Source organism: Mustela putorius, unplaced genomic scaffold (genome assembly GCF_011764305.1).
Source record: "Mustela putorius furo isolate JIRA1106 unplaced genomic scaffold, ASM1176430v1.1 tig00000640_pilon_pilon_pilon, whole genome shotgun sequence".
NCBI lineage: Eukaryota > Metazoa > Chordata > Mammalia > Carnivora > Mustelidae > Mustela > Mustela putorius.
In genome coordinates this window covers 3,205,277-3,222,286 of record NW_025421432.1, presented here as the reverse complement: position 1 = coordinate 3,222,286, position 17,010 = coordinate 3,205,277, and the positions used below count along the sequence as shown (strand labels likewise).

The window sequence follows — 17,010 nt, the reverse complement described above, 5'->3', positions numbered from 1 at the left end:
AACCAATCAGATACGTATCGTGAAGACTTTAGCTTTTCCTTGTTCTCAGTTCTGTCCTCAACTGCATCAGGCCCAGGAAAAATAACATGCCATAAAGAAACTAAATAGGATGCTCTGCCAAGAGAATTATATCTCTTATGTTGTTGTAATTCATGTGGCCACTGGAGGACATCAAATGGTATTTTACAGACTTGTTTAACTCATCTCTCATTCCATAGGTTAGAATAATATTACACTATCTTACAGCATCAGGCACATTATGAGTATTGTTATATAATAATATTTGCTAGACCACCAAAAATGAAAATACTTTTGACAATTTTAGCTATTGGAAGAAATCTATTTATATTCAAACAGCAATTTGTTGGCCTCATGTCAGAAATTGATGCCATAAAACAGGAGGGATTCTACTTCAAAAGAATACTGTGTTTTTATTATAAATTTTAAATACTTGGCAACAGTTATAAACAGGATCTTTAGGGATAGTTATTTAAATCCAAATATATAAGCCTAAGAAATGCTTATGAACAGTTATCTCCCAAATCTTTTTATAGACCAAACTTGAGCTATCAATCAAAGCATATTTCTTTTAAATTAAAAAAGTACATCTCTAGTAAACTCATAAATGCGAGGCTTTGCATCTATTGCTTCTGCCAAATCAAATGTTTTGGCTGGAGCAGCAATAGATTCTGCTGATAAGGACCTAATAAATTACCTGGTAAGGTGATCAGTCTCACAGCACATGACAGCCAAGTCACCCAGCTAGCTTCTCCCTTTTATGTAAAGGAAATACAAGGACAAAACTATTAAGTTCCATTTTCATTTCTATTTTTGTTGAAGCTGAACTATAATTAGTTTGTCTATTTCCTCTAGAGAATATTTACATGTAAGAAAGTATTTCTGTTGAGTGTAGGATAAATATTATAAGAGTTCGGTGATAAATTGTTGAGAAGTACATTCATTCAAGTAATAAAAACTGTGCTCTTTAATCTGATCATAAAATAATTAGTAATGTTTAAATGCTTATGCAGCACTGTAGTGTATAAATGATGATTTCAAAATCATTATGAAGCCAGTAAATTAATAATTTTATAGTGAGGAATGTTGTCACTTCAGGAGAGCAATGCATTTATTATTGAGGAGTATATTAATTTTTTTTAGTTCATCAAGTCAATAAAACATCTTAAGATAGAATAATTATTTTCTTGGAATGCCTGCCTTCAGACTATCTGTGCATATCATTTATTGTTATGATATATAACAGTGAATTCATGTTCAGAATATACAATCATAATAAATAGTGCTCAGAACAATTTAATAAAAAGCTATTACTCATTAAATAATCTCTATAGTGCTGCTAGCAAATATTAGGCAATGTTTCTGTGTGTGTGTGTGTGTGTGTGTGTGTGTGTGTGTGTGTGTGTGTGACATAGACACAGAGGATACATTAGAAATAGGAAATACACTTTTTCCCAATGGGTAGGAGAGATATCATATGTATATGTTATAAAAAGAAGTATTTTTGCTTTCAACCATGTTGAAGCTGGGTAGTTTGATATGGAATAGTATACTATAGAGTCTTTAGTACAGCACAGTAGAGTTGAATATGGTATAGAATAAGATGAGATAGGAAAGGATAAGATGGGATTTAACAGTATAGTATAATAATATGCCAGAGCAGAATATAAAGCAGAGCATTAAATTTAATTTCACAACTGCTGTATAAGCATGAAATCCAGAATACCATGGTTGTGTAATCCTGAGGAGATCACTTAACCATACTGAGCTTCAGTTTCCTCACCTGTAGAGTGAAGATTCAAATAGTTCCTATGTCATAGATAGATGTTTTGTAAAGAACAGATTAAATAATGTACATGACATGTTTAGCACACATATCACAGGCATACAATTGATTATGCTTTTTCCTATCATTTTTATTTTCATGTACTTGATTACATTCAGCTCATATGTTATAAAAAGAGATCCTTTGGGTGCCATATATGTTGAGGTATTTCCATTCTTTCAACTTCGGGGTGTTTATTGCTGTACAGATGTTTTTAGTCTGTACATATACAGTTCTGCCCAGGTTTTCCCATGTGGCTTCTGGGTTTATGTCACAATTAGAAAGGTTTTATTTACCTAATTTTATAAAAATTATCTTTTATATTCTCCTGTAACTATAAAATTTAAACCTTTAATATTTCATACATCTGAGATATATAAGTAATGTCAGATGGGTGTATAATTTATTTTTCCAAATCATGAGTCAATTGTTCCAATCCACTGAGGTTAATTTCTGTATCTTGGATCTGAATTATCATCTTTATAATTTACCAAATTTCTTTAAATAACAGATTATCTTCCTAAATTTCCTATTCTGTGTTGTTGATATCTTCTCTATAACCAAGTCACCGAAAATTCCTACCAATTCTGTTTCTACATATAGCTGGCATTCACCTTGATTTCCACTGTCCCTTCTAGTCTAAATTAAACTGGCTTTTAAACTGGCTAAAAACTAGCTTCCTAAATAGACTCCACTGTTGCCCTTCCTCATGTCTGTTTTCCACAAATCAGATCCTTTCCTTTTTCCTTCAGTGATGTACCATTAATCGTAAGAAGATTCAAATTCTTACGGGATCTGCAAGTTCCTAGAGTCTAACCCCAGGCTTCATCTTTGATTTCCTCTACCAATATTGCTCTCACCCACCAAAGTGGCCTTTTTTTTTTTTTTAATGGGTTTTCAGGCAGGCCAATAACTTTTCATTTTTCAGCCTCTTTTCCTTGACTGTTCTTTCACTGGTCGTTTTTTGTGCTATTTCCCAGTTCTATTTCTGTTTTCATTTCAGATGCCCTTCCCTACCTCATTCTTTGAAATCTAAATTAACATATGCCTTGTAGACAAACCCTATTAGCAGTTTTCTCCATAAATGTCAAAGACATTGGTTAATTTAAAAATGCAATTGTCCTGTCTTTGTAGCTGAATACTCCTGTCTTACAAATACTTTGTGTTCTCACTTAAGATACTAATTAAATATTTCTTATATATTATATACATTATATATATTTATATAACTAGGTATATAATATATATTATATATTTAAGAATATATTTATACTATATAATATAAATATATAAATACATAATATAAATATATACTTACAGTATTTTCAAAGTACTAGCTTATTTCCAGACTTATTTCTGCTTCCGTGAGAACCAATTTCCTTGATAGATTACACTCCTTTTTCTGAAAATTAATTTTCCTTAATTGTTATTTTCTCATAGTCAAAAAGTTGGCTTAGATTAAGGAATATTACATACAGAAAAGGGCTTCCTCAATATTGATTAAGGTTACTTTTTAAATTTCCACAGCAGAGCTCCCCAAAGCACTGTAGTTGATCCTAGAGGGGAACAGAAGGTATCTGCCCTGAATGAAGTGAGTGGGTAGGTACAGGTATCATCTAAGCTTTTTCAAGTATTAAGCTTAATCCTGGGGATGGTTAATTCTATATGTCAACTTGACTGGGCTAAAGGATACCCAAATAGCCCATGAAATGTTATTTCTGAGTGTGTCTCTGAAGGTGTTTCTGGAAGAGATTAGCAGTTGATTTGGTGGACTGAGTTAAGAGAACCACTCTCACCAATGTGGATGGCATTATCCAACCCACTGAGAGCTTGAATGAAATAAAAAGACAAAGGAAGGGCACGTTTTCTCTCTCTCTTTTCCTGCGCTGGGGCATCCATCTTCTCCTGACAACGGAGCCCCTGGCCTAGTCTTTGGACTCCAACACTAGTTCCCCTGTTTCCCAGAACTTCAGTTGCAACTGAAGTATGCTACCAACTTTCCTGGATTTCCAGAACACACATCACACATTATGGGACTCCTCAGCCTCCATAACCATGTGAGCCAATTTTTGTATCTCTCCATATATTTGCATTATCGGTTCTGTTTCTCTGGAGAACTCTAATATAATTCTCCCTCAAGGTGGAAGACTTAGACATTTTAGCTAAGTTTCCATTGTGTTGTTTTTTAGAAAAAATAATCTGAAGGCATATGGCTGTGCAAATTGTTCCATTTTCAAAATTCTGATGCAGTTCTGAATGTCTTTGAATGCACCACCCAACGTTATTTGGATTATGAAGATTGCCTGCACTTAGAAAGGTAGTTAAAATTTGGGAATAGGAGATTCATCTATAGAGTTAAAGTGTTTGCTTTTTAATTTTATCTCTGTTAGTTTAAATTAGCTCTAGCTTTCGTCCTTTCTTATTCCTCACATATTTCTAAATGATAACTTATTACTTATGAATTAAAAAATCCATAGCATTTTTTCTTTAATGCTGTGACTTGGAAGAATTTAAATAAATGAAGAAAAAGCTCACAATAGTTAAATAGAAAAAAAATGGTTGCACTAAGTATGTAAATAAGTAGTTTCAGTAAGATTCTAGTTGTTGGGAATATTTGTGGGTACAGGTATAAATCTACCTGGAAGAGGAAATTAGCAATGGTTATATCTATGAAATGGAATTTTAGATATTGATAATGTGTTCTTTGTACATTTTCATATGTCCCTAAGTGTCATTAATTAATGTCTTTCGTCTGTAAAAATCTAAAAAAAATACTATTATTAAAATTTTAAAACTAATTAGCAGTGTGTGGGTGGCTCAGTCGGTTGAGCACCGACTCTTGGTTTCAGCTCAGGTTGTGATCTCATGGATCATGGGACAGAGCCCCGTGTTGGGCTCTTTGCTTTGCAAGGACTCTGCTTGAGATTCTCTGCCCCTGTCTCTCCCTTCCCTCCACTCACACGTGCTCTTGCACTCTCTAAAATTGATAAATAGGCTTATAAAATTGATCTCAGTTTTTAAAACTGATCTCTAGGATTTTATTTTTATTTTTATAACAATGATTTATTTCTGATATTTTAATATGTATCCTGTAATTTTAGTAAGTATCATGCAATGCATTTCACAGTGACTTAGAGAAACCAACCATGGAATGTGTCCAAACATCAATAATATTTTCTTATATAGGAGGTGATCAAATTTTAATGGTGGATTAGTGAAAGGCTTAAATAAGGTGAGAAACATTATTAAGGGAGTTTTGTGAGATTTTCTACTTAGTTAGGTATCTCATATATACTTATACAAATATAATTGATTTATAAATAAAATTGATTCATATTATATATATATATATATATATATGTTTGGTATATACATAAATATTGTAAGTGAGACAAAATAATGCTTTCTGTGGAGATATAAAAAATTTTAAGGGCGCCTGGGTGGCTCAGTGGGTTAAGCCTCTGCCTTCGGCTCAGGTCATGATCCCAGAGTCCTGGGATCGAATCCCGCATCAGGCTCTCTGCTCAGCAGGGAACCTGCTTCCCTATCTCTCTCTCTCTCTCTGGCTGCCTCTCCATCTACTTGTGATTTCTCCCTGTCAAATTAATAAATAAAATCTTTAGCATGTGGACTCTTAGAGCTGGAAAAGATTTTAAATATTAAAAAAAAAAAATTTTTAAAGCACAGATGCCACCTTTGAAATAAAGTGCACATTTTCTTTTTCTGGCCCCAGGAAAGAAACTGTTCTGCATTTCCATGGGGAGGCATGCATGGGCCATCATGATTTCTAGGTAGTCCATGTATACCAGATAGACTTCCCATAAGGGGAAAAAAAAATATATGGAAAGATGTAGGGTTAAGATTTGAGGTAAAATCTCTTTAATAAGTGTCAGGACTGGGACAGGACCACTCCACCCTATTAGATAGTGCTTGTAGATGAATGAGGAAACTTACCTGAAATGAGAATAGAGATGCCTGCTCACTAAGGACACAAAAGAAGAATATCTTCTAGCACATGATGTCTGATGACACTCAAATATCTCCTGACCAGGGGATAAGATGAGTTTCTTGACTTAGGAAGACGGAAGACAATAAGAGAGCAGTAGAGTCTCTTAAGTGGAAGAGTGCCTCAGTCACTTCAGTGAGAGCTGTCCCAGCAATGACATGAGGACTGCAGTGGAAGATTGGCAGTGACAGGAGGAGCAATACCTCTGTGACAATGAAAGAAGAGCGACATGCCAACAGCAATGTCAAGCGTGAGCCATGAGGCAGAACTTGTAACAGCTGGCAAAAGCCTAGAGGCGAATAGATGTAGATGAACACCAAGGACGTCAGTTAATTTAACTGCTGTCAGGGCAAGATTCTTTTTTTTTTTTTTTTTTTTTTTAAGCTTCTTACAGAGGCAGGAAAAAAATAAATTTGAGATTTGAGATAACTAATTTGAAACGACATAGGTTTAAAATAAAGGAGTATTATTATTATTGCCACCAAAATGAATATTTCCTGTACCCAAGGATTCCAATCAAGGGTTACTAAGATGATAGGGAGTGGGATATAGAGATGGGAATGTGGTTAGGGGAAACTTTCTAATGTTCAAACTAGGCCATTATTATATTTGGTTAATTCAATACCGTGTGTTGTAGAATTTCTCAGTAAGTTTTAACATAGCCTAATTTTCCTTAGCAGTGTGTAACACAATAGAAGGAAGAAGAGGTCAATTTCCCTTTATTTCTTGCAAGAAGGAAAGGTTTAGCTTTACATGAGAAAAACGTAGGGTTACTTTGCACCAAGTAGAGAGTTAAGAGTTTTGTTCTTCTAAAACTATGATCTGGGAGGCAAACAGTTGGGTTGTGCCAAATAGGACTGCCTCATACTAGCTGAGGGTTCTATACCATGAGAAATAGAGAGGAGCTCAGATCTTAGGAAGAGAAATAGTAACCTCAGGGTTTGACTCTAGTGGTAGAGACCAAGACTCAGCAAATCATTAACTGATTATTTTCTGATACTGGTACAAATAGCATCACAGACTTTGGAATGTCATTAAGGGTAACGAGACAGATGGAGATTTTGTAGGTCATGAAGCTTATACAAATTACAAGAGGGAAATGTTTAAAGAAAAATATAAAACTATGAATACAGTACTATACATGTTTATTTAAATAAAAAACAAATCCCAGTGTTATAAATTTTTAAATAACTGACAAATATGATGATAATTATTCAGAATAATAAAATAATGTTTTTAAAACTATCCTGCCATATTTCTAATATATTTTTGGTCTTCATTTTTGTCTATATATTCTATAGTGTTTGCCTCATATGAAAACTATATTACAGTTTGTTTTTCTATGAAAGAAAAGTTAGTCTTTCTTCAGACCAAAATTTCATTTTTGCCATTGGTGGTTTTAAAAATTTCTTCAAAACGTATTGGTAATATCATGCATATTTTTAGGATTATTGTCAGATTTGAAAAATATGCATCAAAATGTTATGATATTCATGTATTTCAAGTTCATTTTAGGAGTGACTAATTCTAAGTAGTTTTTTTATGAATCAAAAACAAAACCAAAATTAACAAACCACTTAATAATACACTAATGTTTGGTATGAATGCACATGTAGTGTTAAGCTCCATTATAATTAATTTCTGTTTTTCCAGTATATCTGTTATAGTACTAAAGGCTTCCTTTGGTCTAAGCTTCCTGTTAAAACAGAATATATTCCTTATGAGCATCTAACAGAGTATGGAATGTAATCCATTTATTTTTCTTTACTGAACATATTTTCAATATTACCATGTGTTTTATTACTAAAGAAAAATTTGAAGATTTTTTAAAATCACCTCTATTGCTTTAAAATGTAGTCCTACTTTTTAAATTGGCATAGTGGTTGTTTTTAATACAATGGTTATTTTTGCAGAGCCTTATTAAGATACAATTTACATACCATAAAATTTCATTAATTGCAAGTATATAATTAGGTGATTTTTATTCATTTATAAAATGAATAAAATATTCATTTATAAAATGAATTCATTTATAAAATTGTGTCACCATCACCATAATCCAGTTTTAGAACTTTCATCACCAAAATAATTTCCCTCAATCGTACTGGCAGGTAACTCCTATCCATGCCTAACTACCAGTTAAACACTGTACACTGCTCTCTGTCTCAATAAATGTGTTTTTTCCTGGGATTTCATATAAATTGAATAATACTATGGATAGACTTTTCTATCTGGTTTATTTCTCTCAGCATGATGTTTTGAGCCATGTCCATGTTGCAGCATATATCAATATTTTGTTCATTTTCATTGGTGACTAGTACTCCATTATATGGATATGCCACATTTGTTTATGTTTTCATAAACAAATACTTACTATTTGAATTTACTAAGTTTTTTTAAACAATTATTAATAATGCCATTATGAGCATTCACATACAAGTCTCTTTGTGCACCTTTTCATTTACATTGGATAGATTCCTAAAAGTGGAATTGCTGGTGAGTAAAGTGAGACCATTTCAGCAGTGGCTGGCAGGCTGCTGATTTTCACAGCCTTCCTTGCCTACTTTGAACTGGTATACCAGCAGAGATGGGGGGACGGCAGCAGCTCCAAACAGGAACTCCATACAGTTCAGGCTATTCTTACCTGAATGAAGTTCAGTAGTTTTCCTGAATAAACACTTCTCAGCTTGCTCAATGCCATTGGTCGATTTCCAGAGCATCAGCAGGGTTGATCTGTTTGTCCAAATTCATAGTTGCTTTGGGGGGAAAATTTTTTTTGATTTCCTTACTCTATCATGCCAGAAGTGAATCTCCAAAATCTATTTCTTAATTTTCTCCTAATTTTTCATTCTTTCTTTTTTTCTAATATTTTTTGTTGCTCAAGACAGTAAAGGGAGCTTAAATTTTGTCTTGTTTTAAAGCACATGTATATTATGGTCCATAAATTAGGGCAAGTTACATATTTATGTTGTTCAAATAAATACTTTAAATTTAAAATTATGAAAATGATACATATTGTATAAGCTGTTACATCAGCATTTAAAAATTGATTGCATTGTATATTCCATACCAGTGCTAAACCAAATCCATTAATTTTAATCAGCTTTTAAGTTGTCTACTAGTTTAGTGTGTGTGTGTTTGTGTGTGTGCCTGTGTGTGTGTTAGTTACAGTCTTCTTTAATGTTTTATGCCATTAAAATGAACCTATTCTACTGGTTTTATTTAAAGAATATATAATCTCTGATGTGGTCAAGATAAAAAATTCAGAATATTAATATACCAATGTCATTCTAACACAACGGGCTATAAGCTAGGAAATACTAATATGGAACACCACAAATAGGTATTTGAATCAAGGTCAGTAAAGTAATTCTAGGAAAATATCCCCATGAAGATGAGGCAACCATGAGGGTCACATCGCTCTAGTTGGAATCTTGGGATGGTTTCCCAGTGTTTTCGTTAAAAAAAAAAATTCCCAAGAGATGAAATTTCTTGAAGAGAAATATGTTCATGAAAACATTAGGTTTAATGTAATTAGCATGTGGAAGGAGAGAAAATTTATAGTAGGGATTGTGGCATAAACCTTAAAAACTCATCAAGCAAAAATGCTTTTCCCAGAGAAATAATGTAAAGGATAATATTCATATAATCATAGACAAAGGACCATGTCAAGATCAGAACAGAGCATAGTAGAAAGTATGTGTGTGAAGGGGGGCAGGGAGGAAGGAAAGAGATGGTGAGGATGAGCCCTTTGTCTAACTATAAGATATGATGATTGATTTTAGTCACTGTCAGAGATATGATACTAAAAAGGAGAATTCTGTATCTACATAGATATTTTGATTCTAAACAGGAAAGTCATTTTGTATCTACATAGATATTTTGATTCTAAACAGGAAAAACTTTTCAAAAATTAAACAAAAACTATAAATTGTGCTATAAAATAAGAATCCTATAAAAACAAAAATAAGTATCAAGGGAGATGTAGAGAGAAATTCATATAGTAACGGGAATTAGAACAGGGTTCACAGTAGAGTTTGATAAGAATGAATACAGCTGTCATGCTGGGCATGAAAGGTACATTCCTTCAATATTTGAGCTCAGAATGAGTTAATGGCAGGATGTTTTTCTACTTCTGTTCTAGGCTCACAAACTTCTTATACATAAAATAACCTTTTCTTAAGTTCTATCCATTTTTTATTCCTAAATTCAAATAGCACCTCTGTAAAATTTAGCATGCTAGCCTAAAATAATTTTTTAAAAGATTTTATTTACATATTTGACAGAGAGAGAGATCACAAGTAGGCAGAGAGCTAGGCAGAGAGAGAGAGGGGAAGCAGGCTCCCTGCTGGCAGAGAGCCCGATGCGGGGCTCTATCCCAGGACTTTGAGATCATGACTTGAGCCTAAGGCAGAGGTTTAACCCACTGAGCCACCCAGGTGCCCCACTAGCCTAAAATAATTTAATCCACCTATCTTCTGTCTTCTCTTTAGTCCTATCTGTCATTATTTTACTGTATACACCCTATGATCCTGCCTACTTCAGCTACTTGCTCTTTCTTACTTTGTTCTCTCCCTTTTCCATAAGTTATGCCCACTAGATAGAGTTTTCTTCCTCTGCTTTTCTTAAATTCTCCAGCCTTCCAAATCCTTTAAATATTTTCAAGACGTCGGGCGCCTGGGTGGCTCAGCTGTTTGAGCATCCAACTCTTGGTTTTGACTCAGGTCATGATCTCAGGGTTCTGAGACTGATCCCCTAGTAGGGCTCTAAGCTTAGCAGGGAGTCTGCTGGAGATTCTTTCCCCCTTGATACCTACCTACATCCTGCTCACACAGATGCCCTCTCTCTCTGTCTCTGTCTCTCTAAAAATGAATAAGTAAATCTTTAAAAAAAAATACATCTTCAAGACCTGTATGTATTGTTAAGTGCTGTTTGTAAAAATCTCCTTGGGGTACATATAGGGAAATGGGTTTAAGGTTCTTCGTTTAAAAAATTATGGAGATTTAAATAAGAGAAACACTATATCTGTGTTTAGTTTTAAAATATAAAAAATGTCAAACAAAACTCTTTTCTCTGCAGTGAATTCCTCAACCATATTTTATGTAAAATTCGTCAATACTGCTGAATGTCTACTACATACTGAGCACTGGTTTAAGCATTGCAGCTAGAACAATGAAGAATGACATGAGTGTGTCACCATGGGGCTTATACTCTAATGGGGGAAGATACAGTCAATAAAAGAATAAATAAATATAATAAAATATAAAATGACTAGTAAAAAGTGATATGAAAAATTGAAAGGGGGTAATAGGTAATAATAAGAGGGGAATATGACTAAAAGAAGCTAAAATATAAGACAGTTCAAGAGAGTAATTTAAATAGGATGGTCAACACATTCCTGTCAAAGAGATCATATTTGAATTAAGACATTAATGATGAATGGTTAACAGCCATGGTAACTCTGGTGGTGGAGGTAAGGGTGGAATGTATTCCTAGGAGAGGTTACAGCAGTTAGCAAAGACTCTGACATGAGAATGAAGTCTATTTGAGTTCCAGAAAGAAGATATATGCTGCTAGAACATAATATGGGGAAAAAGTAATAGAAAATGTATTCAAAGTGACAGGCAAATACCACATCTTATAAAATGTGTTCAGTATAGTCAAAAAGTATGGGCAGATGTCACATGACTTAAATCATTCTCCAGCACCATAAAAATGAAATTTTATAATTATTTGTTGATACAGTATCGCCTAATATCTTGAGCCCTTCTACCACTTTTCAATTCAGTCATGGATTTTACTAGTCTCTACAAGATGTTATTCATGAAGTGTTCTCAATTTTGTAGCAGATAATGTTCTTGAGGCTGAGGACCATATCACTCATTTTTGTGCCCTTGAAATGCATAATTTGGCATCTATATCAGGCATTAGACATTATTTTTAAACATGTTAAATGTCCTAATAAAATTAACCTGATTTTAATTGGCATGATTTGTAACTTTTTAGCAAGTAATTGTTCAGTGAAGAGTTTTCTTTAACTATTTGTGATTTTTTGTTTACAGTATAGTTGAAGTTTTATAAATCACACTTGTAAAATAGTATGCAATGATACATTAGATTTACTAGAGTATGGGACTTTATCTTATCAAACTTCATTATCCTACTTACTTTAGACACTAAAACAATTCTAATGGAGTTAACAAATCTAAATGGAAACCTACTGCAAATCGCAAATTCTGTAAAGTTAATTAACGGAAACTCTGGGTAGTCAATACCACCAAAGCAATACATCAAATCTGAAGAAGTACAAAGAGACTGGGTTATTGAATTCCAAAGATATGCTTGTGTTTCAGGGATGAGGTAAATCAAGATGTGGGAAACTTTAAAAAAACTTGTTGCCTCCACTGTTCAATGTCCTCCTCCCAGACCCTAAGATATAATGATGTAAAATACTACTATATTCTTGAAAGAATATTAAATTAGTATTTGAAAGGTTCTACTGCAAGGTTAAGTCAAGCTATCAGAGTTATATATGAGAAAATATGTTAAATACATTTAATAAACATGGACAAATTTAAGAGGAGAGTAATAGCGTTTTCTTCTAGTCTTATAAATATGATTGACATATACAAAAGTCTCTAAGTGTGGTTTTTAACTATTCAGACTTCACTGTGTAATATCTTTTTTCCTGAAGATTTATAAAACTCCGCTCTTTGGGTCAATGTGAACAGTGTGAAATACATCACCTTTAAGAATAGATTATTAAGGGTCACCTGGTTGGCTCAGTGGGTTAAGCCTCCACCTTCAGCTCAGGTCATGATCTCAGTGTCCTGGGATCAGGCCCCAGGTCTGACCCTCAGCGTGGCAGGGAGCCTGCTTCCCCCTCTCTCTCTGCCTGTCTCTCTGCCTGCTTGTGATCTCTCTCTATGTCAAATAAATAAATAAAAATCTTTAAAAAATTAAAAAAAAGATTATTAAGTTATTTAACTGATGCTTTCACTCCTTGTGTTCAGAAAAAAAAAATGATTTCTGTACAATGGCACATAGTTTCTCAAAAGAATACAACAGGAAAACACGACCTATCTTCAGTTTTGTTGGTGTCCCCTCTGTCAGAGTATTGCAGTGTTAGACCACCATCAGTAATCAATGAAAATTAACAGCTTTTTGTAAGAATTGAAAAACATAATAAAGAAATTGTTAGTGGCAAGTATATACTTCTATTTTTTTTTTTGCAGTAAATAAAGTAAATAACATTCCTCTTTAGATTATAAAAATCTGCCACAATGTCAGGTGCTCTAAGGAAACATGTGTTATTTATAAATATTTACTTTTTTGAAAAGTCCCATGTACACAAACCATTCCTTCCTATTTACTAGCTTACTTATTTTTTGTTAACCTATTTAAGCATAGTTATGCACTTATAGGACTAAAGAGACTTTGTGTTCACCGAGTGTCTGTTGTTTTTTGTGAGGTTTTCTTACCCTTTTGAAAAATCTGACGACAGCTGTGTACCCTCTCCTCAGAATAATGCACTAAAGCCCTTACCCACAAACTTCCTTATACAAAGGGTTTAGGATCTTTGATTCTATTCATTCCTGTCTGATATACAAAGAAAAATAGTTTTCTGCCATGTTCCTAGAGCTCTTAAGAAAAGATACTTCATAACATCGCTTAGTAATGCATTCCAAATGGTTCAAAACCTTTCTTAATCAGTACCATATCTCAGAAGAGATCAGATCTCATAAGTCAATGCAGACAAAAAACAGTTGTCCTCCTTTTCCCTGTTATTGGGTTAAATTGAACAGGTACATAGATGGAAATGTAACCATAAGTAAAAATCCCCAAATCCAGATTTTATCTGGGCTATTTTATTTGAATAAAACTTTCCCTCTGAACTATGGACAAGCCAATAAATATGGAATATATAAGGTGAAGTGTTTTTACAAAAACAAACATCTGTATTCGAATTTTCCTTTCGTACATTTAGGAAAATCTGGAGGCACTTGCTCAGACTCCAGATCATAAAGAACTGACAGTTGAAAGCAATGACTTTCTCAACAGATTTGAACATCTGCTCCCTGTCAATATTCTCAACATCTCATCTATCCTGCCCTCACCCTATTCTCCTTGGCTCTACCTGAAACGTGGATGGAAAGCAGTCCTGACTTACCATGCATTCCACATTTTGTCTTTCCAGTTATAAGCATTTTTCAGCAGCAGGAATTCAACAAATAATTATTTAAGTGCAAACTTGTTAGATTTAACCCCCATGAATCAACACTAGTTTCTTTACCCTTTTATAATCTCTTAACCTTTGAATTGTTGGTTTCCAAAGTCCCAAATTATCCTCTAGATTTCAAGATTGTCCTAGAAAAGACAATGGGAAAAGATCCAACTATCCTTACTATTACAGATATATGAGTAAGAATAAATATGGTAGTGTGAAAAATGTGACATGTAAGTATCAACATATATACTGTACATGAGGAAAAAGTCTTTGGAGTTCTTGATAATTTTTGAAAGTATAAAAGAGTCTTAAGAACCTAAACAGCTTGAGAACTGTTGAATTAGAACAGCTAAGTAATTTGTTCAATGACACACAGGAACTGAAGTTTGTTACTACAAAACCCATATTCTTCCTTCACCAAGCTATTCTCCCATAACACCTATTATCACCCATATATTTTTGGATTCAGACATTCAACAAATAGAAAAATATAATATATGTATATATGTGGGTAACAGTATTCTTTTCAGGTGTCTTTGTGTGTATGTTGTGTGAGTATGTAGTCTGTGGGTGAGAAATCATACATGAGTGTTGATAAACACCTATGGCTATATTCAGCTAGACTAGCAGCTTGTTCTGGAAAATCAAAAGAATATATGCATTTCTTTGAGCTGTCAATAATTATAAAAATTTAACTTTCCTATTGGTATTAATTATTTATAACTAAGTATAGAAAGTGAGATGTTTGAAGATGTATCTTAGAAGTTGTATACCTTTTTTTTTAATAGTCTATTTGAATGTAAGCTCCCTGAGAGTACTGTTTGTTTTTGTTTTGTTTTGTTTCTGTTTTTGTTTTGCCAATTTGGTTGACTCTTATAGGAACCTAGAAAAATTCCTGATGTTCAATAAAGGTTTTATAAATTAACAGTGCTAAAAATATACAGTAGAGAAGTTGTTAAAAAAAAAAATCACAGGCAAAGTTAAGTGACCATTCCCATCACTGGATATTTTTTCTTATTCTTTTCCTTCTGAAAATTCTACTTCTTTATTCTGACCCTTGTCTCAGCCAACTCAACTCTACCCTTCTTGATTATTGTATTTTTCTCCAGTTCCAGGGTTTTCAGGCCTTGTTAACCTCACTTCTAAGGAGATAATCAAAATTTATATAACAAAATCATTATATCAGTGCAATACTTTCTGTGTTTGTCTAAATCCTTCATATCTGATTTGCCTTTTATAACCAAAGGCACTATATAAAATTGGTTTTTTTTCCTCCTAGTGAAAAGTGTAATTATCCTTTCTCATATCATAAAATATAGGATTTTATCTATGAGAAATGGAGATCATCTTGACATTTTTAAGAAAAGATATAGTATCATGTGGTATGTCCTTTAGAAATATAATTGGCAGCCTTGGGAGAGAGACAGATTGGACACAGGGACTTGTCAGGAGGCAATGTTGATAAGTAGAGAAAGAGAATGAATAAAGCAAAAGCAATCAGTTTGGAGCAAAAGGGATAAAACCTAGAAATGTGTAAGAGAAAGAAATGCCATGGTTTATTGTAAATAATTATATAGGAGATAGGGGAGAACTCAGTGATGACTGAAATATTATGCAGTTTCTGGGAGGAAAAAATGTCATACCTGAGATAATGCCTATAAAAAATAAAACATGTATGTGGGAAGTAAAAATCTGCTTGAAAATCTTGACGTGTGGTGCCTGTGAAACAATGAAATGAAGCCGTCTAGGTAGCATGTAGAAATATCTGGTTCTAATACTTAGGAGAAAGACCAGAGCTAGGAAAAGAAATTTGGCAATCACATATTACTGGTGGAAGCAGGATTTGGTAAAAAGGATGAAATCGTATGGTGAAGGAGAGAATGAATTACAAAAATGCCTAAGGGTAGAAACCTGTAACTCAGTCTTCTCAGATGCTTTGGAAAAGTGAGATGGGATAAACAAACATATTTTATAAAACAAAAATATAGAAGGACTTTCTTTTAATATATCTATCTAATTATTTATGTCAATGTCCACCAAAAAAAAATATATAAATCATGGCATTATCAACTACATGGACCATGATTAATCATAAAGAAAATGTATATAATAGTAGACTAAAAGTAAAAATAAAATTATAAAATACTAGACACTATGCAGTCAGTATATAATAACACCATTATAATATAAAATATAAAAAATTTATTTAAAGTAATGTAAAATATAAAATATCATATAAAATAACTATTGAAAAGCATATAAATAACTATTGAGAAGCAAGAGAAATCAATGTTTAAATATGGGCTCAGTGAGGAGACTGGATATTAATAGGTTTGTTTTTTTCTTTTTTTTTCCCAAATTGTCTGAACTTCAGTTTTCTCATTTGTAAGTTAGGAATAATAATAGTTTTCTTTTGCATAAATGTGATCATTACTAGCACTTGATAACTGTTAGATATACTTATTAATTTTGATAATTGGAAAAAATAGAGAAAAGCAAAATAAATTGCTATTTTTAAATGGTTGATTGTCATATTTTAAGAAACTGTTGTCAGTCTTTATTAGTTCAATTTCTGCACTCTGAGCAGGTTACTCAGTCTCTCTGTGTCGATAACAATAGTACTATGAGAATATAATGAACAGGGTAAAACCTAGAATAGTGTTTGCGAATATATTTTTTATTGCATTTATTTAGAACTCATTTTTTGTTAATGTTCATAATAAGTTATTATAAAATGATCATTTTATGAATTTCTTAGGATTTTTTTTTTACTAAATATTGAAAAATGCAGGCTGTTCTTGAAACATAATTTCTTTCTTTCTTTCTTTCTTTCTTTTTTTAAGATTTTTTTATTTATATATTTGACAGGCAGAGATCTCAAGTAGGCAGAGAGGCAGGCAGAGAAAGAGGAGGAAGCAGGCTCCTCCCTGAGCA

At 33.0% G+C, this 17,010-nt stretch overlaps 1 long non-coding RNA gene across 2 annotated transcripts in view; it reads right to left on the bottom strand.

Annotated features, from left to right (window-relative positions):
- The window catches only part of LOC101672302, a 99,951-nt gene extending 93,807 nt beyond the window's left edge, over positions 1 to 6,144 (bottom strand). For both annotated transcript variants that reach the window (XR_006607546.1, XR_006607547.1), the window contains exons 1-2: positions 5,798 to 6,144; positions 716 to 773 (exon numbers count right to left, since the gene is read on the bottom strand). This is a non-coding gene — a long non-coding RNA (uncharacterized LOC101672302). The remainder of the gene's footprint in view (positions 1 to 715; positions 774 to 5,797) is intronic.
- Positions 6,145 to 17,010: the final 10,866 nt, after the last annotated feature.